This window comes from Panthera pardus, unplaced genomic scaffold (assembly GCF_024362965.1).
Source record: "Panthera pardus isolate Hobbes unplaced genomic scaffold, ASM2436296v1 HiC_scaffold_17, whole genome shotgun sequence".
NCBI lineage: Eukaryota > Metazoa > Chordata > Mammalia > Carnivora > Felidae > Panthera > Panthera pardus.
In genome coordinates this window covers 148,380,042-148,384,171 of record NW_026526732.1, presented here as the reverse complement: position 1 = coordinate 148,384,171, position 4,130 = coordinate 148,380,042, and the positions used below count along the sequence as shown (strand labels likewise).

General features: G+C 41.5%; 1 non-coding gene and 1 pseudogene across 1 annotated transcript; both read left to right on the top strand.

Moving 5' to 3' along the window:
• Positions 1 to 1,154: 1,154 nt before the first annotated feature.
• On the top strand, positions 1,155 to 2,352 carry LOC109261296 (glyceraldehyde-3-phosphate dehydrogenase-like; annotated as a pseudogene).
• A 1,013-nt stretch (positions 2,353 to 3,365) lies between these two features.
• Positions 3,366 to 3,477, top strand: LOC128777877 (U6 spliceosomal RNA). Its single transcript, XR_008423192.1, has one exon. It is a non-coding gene; the product is annotated as a U6 spliceosomal RNA (small nuclear RNA).
• The last annotated feature ends 653 nt before the right edge of the window (positions 3,478 to 4,130 follow it).

Below are 4,130 nucleotides of genomic sequence, written 5' to 3'. Positions count from 1 at the left end.
ATTCTCAAATTCTTCCAAAATATTGAAGAGGAAGGGACACTTTCAAACTCATTTTACAAAGCCAACATTACCCTAATACTGAAGTCAGACAATGACACAAGAAAAAAAAAAATTACAGTCCAACATCCCTGAAAAACATAGATGTGTATATCCTAAACAAAATACTAGCAAAGTGAAGTCAAGAACACATTAAAAGAATCATACACAATGATCAAGTGGGATTCATCCCTGGAATGCAAAGATGGTTCAATATATGCAAATACATAAATGTGATACACCACACTAACAGAATGAAGAATATAAATCATATTATTGTTTCAGTAGATGTAGAAAAGGCATTTGACAAAATTCAACATTATTTCATGATAAAAACTCTCAAAAGGTTGGGTATAGAAGGAATGTTCCTCAACATAACAAAGGCCTTATATGACAAGCCCACAGCTAACATCACACTCAATGGTGAAAAGTTAAAAGACTCTCCTCAAAGATCAAGAAAAAGACAAGAATGCCCATTCTTTCTGTTTCATTTAAACTAATACTGGAAGTCCCAACCAGAGCAATCAGTCAAGGAAAAGAAATAAAAATCATCCAAAACAGACAGAAGAAGTAAAACTGTTGCTATTTATAAATAACAATCTTTTATATAGAAAATCTTAAAGACCCCACCAAAAATTGTTAGAACTAATAAATGAATCCAGTAAATTTGCAGGATACAAAATCAGCAATCAGCAGCAATTTCTATACACTAATAAGGAACTGTTTGAAATAGAAATAAAAAATAATACCATTTACAAAACATCAAAAACAATAAAATACATAGGAATAAGTTTAACCAGTTCTTTGAAAGGAATTTAAAGAACTGTACTCTAAAAACTATAAGACACTGATGAAAGAGATTGAAGAAGACACAGATACATAGAAAGATATCCTATCTTCTTGGATGGGAAGAATTAATATTATTAAAATATCCATACTACCCCAAGTGATTTACCAATTCAGTGTAGTCTCAATCAAAATTCCAATGGCATTTTTCACAAAAATAGAAAAAATAATCCTAAAATATGTGTGGAAACACAAAACACTCCAAACAGCCAAGGCAATTCTGAGAAAGAAAAAAGCCAAAGGCATCATATTTCCTGATTTCAAGAGATATGATGGTGAAGGTTGGAGTAAAATGAATTTGGCCATATTTGGCACCTGGTCACCAGGGCTGCCTTCACTTTAGCAAAGTGGATATTTTCACCATCAGTGACCCCTTCACTGACCTCAGCTACATGGACTACATGTTCTAGTATGAAATCACCCATGGCAAATTTAATGGTACAGTCAAGGCTGAGAACAGAAAACTTGTCATTAATAGAAAGCCCATTTCCACCTTCCAGGAGCAAGATCCCAACAACATCAAATGGAGTGATACTGGTGCTCAATATGTTGTGAAGTCCACTGGTGTCTTTACTACTATTGGCAAGGCTGGGGCTCACTTGAAGAGTGGATCCAAGAGGGTCATCATCTCTGCCCTTTTTCTGCTGATGGCCCCATGTTTGTGATGAGCATTAACCATGAGACAACTCCCTTAAGACTGTCAGCAATGCCTCCTGAATGACCAACTGCTTGGTCCCTCTGGCCAACATCATCCATGACAACATTGGCATCATGGAGGGACTCATAACCACAGTCTTTGCCATCACTGCCACCCAGAAAAGTGTGGATGGCCCCTTGGGAAGCTGTGGTGTGATAGCTGAGGGACTGCCCAAAACATCAGTGTCACCAAGGCTGAAGGCAAGGTCATCCTTATGCTGAATGGGAAGCTCACTGGGATGGCCTTCCATGTCCCTACCCACAACACATCAGTTGTGGATCTGACCTGCACCTGGAAAAAGCTGCCAAATATGATGACATCAAGAAGGTGGTGAAGCAGGCATCAGAGGGCCCCTTCAAGGGTATCCTGGGCTACACTGAGGATAAGGTTGCTTCCTGCAACTTTAACAGTGATGTGAATTCTTCCACCTTTGATGTTGGGCCAAGGGAATCCTGGGCTACACTGAGGACCAGGTTGTTTCTTGCAACTTTACCAGTGACACCCATTCTTCCATCTTTGATGCTGGGGCTGGCATTGCCTTTAATGACCACTTTGTCAAGCTCATTTCCCGGTACAACAATAAATTTGGCTACAGCCACTGGGTGGTGAACCTTATTGTCCACATGACTTCCAAGGAGCAAGAGACCCCTGAACATCCAGCCCCAGTGAAGCAAAAAAAGAAGAGAGAGGTCCTTAGCTGCTTGCCCCAACTCATCCCCCAGCACACTGAGAATCTCCAAACCTTGAAACAGTTTCCATCCCAGACCCCTTGAAGAAGGGGAAGGCCTTAGGGAGCCCTCCTTTGTTATGTACCACCAATAAAATACACCATACCCTGCCTCCAAAAAAAGATATTCTCAACTGAAAAATGCCTCTTTAAAGGTTTGTACACTTGGACTCATTCATCCTGGAGCCCAGCACAGAACTAGCCAATTGCGAGGCACCCAGACTTTATATGAAGGATGCTCATTTGCTTATTCTTAAAGCATCAGCCTAAGGGGCAGGCATCTAATTTAACATATATCTAGGAGCCTGCTGATGTATTCTTCAGGGACAGAGGCTGGTAGGAGACATTGCTACACTTTCCTTCTGCCTTGCTCCAGCTGGTGGTTGACATTTTTATGTTCTCCCTCTACCATGCTCCAAAGTTCCAGTATCTCCTAGAGGGGAGATTTTACATGTGTCTGTTGCCTCAGTTTTTAAGACCACTGACCTCAGGGCATTCCTTGGTTATCTGGCTCTAGTGGCCAAGTGGGGGGGGGGGGGCTGCATTAATTGATCCCACAAGACTATAACAATTAGGAAGAAAATTCTTGGAAGGTTACTGCCTCAAGGGCGCTGCCCAGACAGCAGACTGAAACATACACTGAGTCTGTCTGTGAAAGAAGCCTCTTTGTTTGTCCTGGAGCATCAGCCTGAGGGGCATATCTAGGATGCTATAGAGATGTTTTCAAGGAACATAGGCTGGTGGACACCATCATTGGGCTCCCCCACTGCCTAGCTCTAACTAGCCAGTATCTCCTAGAAAGGAGCTTCTACACTAGCATGACAATTTTTGCAATTGCCACCCAAAGGACACCACCAGATTGTCAGGCTCTGGTGGCCAGAAGGGCTTATGTTTGCAGTCCCACAACACTGCATATATTTGCCTCCTTAAAAGCTGCTGCTTGAGGGTCTGGCTTCCAAACAGATTGAATCTTGGTGTTAACTGAGATCCTCCCATTTAGGACACTGACAGGTTTTGGCATACCCTAAGCTACTAGAAGCCCTGAAAATAAAACAAGTTGTGTTTTCTTTGGCAGCACATATACTAAAATTGGAACAATACAGCGAAGATTAGCATGGACTTTGAACAAGGATGAAAATAAAATAGTTGCTTAGATAATCACGAAAGTCTGAGAGTCAACCAAAAGCTAAAGCAGGGTTGAAAAATAAAGTGCACGGGGCGCCTGGGTGGCGCAGTCGGTTAAGCGTCCGACTTCAGCCAGGTCACGATCTCGCGGTCCGTGAGTTCGAGCGCCGCGTCAGGCTCTGGGCTGATGGCTCGGAGCCTGGAGCCTGTTTCCGATTCTGTGTCTCCCTCTCTCTCTGACCCTCCCCCGTTCATGCTCTGTCTCTCTCTGTCGCAAAATAAATAAAAAACGTTGAAAAAAAAAATTTAAGAAAAATAAAGTGCATCTCCTACACAAGGCCATTCCTTCAAAACTAGGAGAGGTGGCTATTTTATCTAAGGCATGGAAATCAACACAGAGTCAAGCAAAATGAAGAAACAGAGGAATCTGTTCCGGACAAAAGAACGAAATAAAACCTCAGAAAAAAAGTCCTTAATGGAAAGGACAGAAGAAATTTACCAGATAAAGAGCTCAAAGCAGTGGTTCTTTATAGGTGCTCACCAAACTCAGCAGAAAAATGGATGAACACAGGGAGAATTTCAACAAAGGAAAAGAAAATACAAATAAAATTCACAAAGCTGAAGAATAAAATAACTGAACTAAAAAAAAATACACTATTGGGGTTCACCAGTAGATGAAACAGAAGAAAGGATCACCGA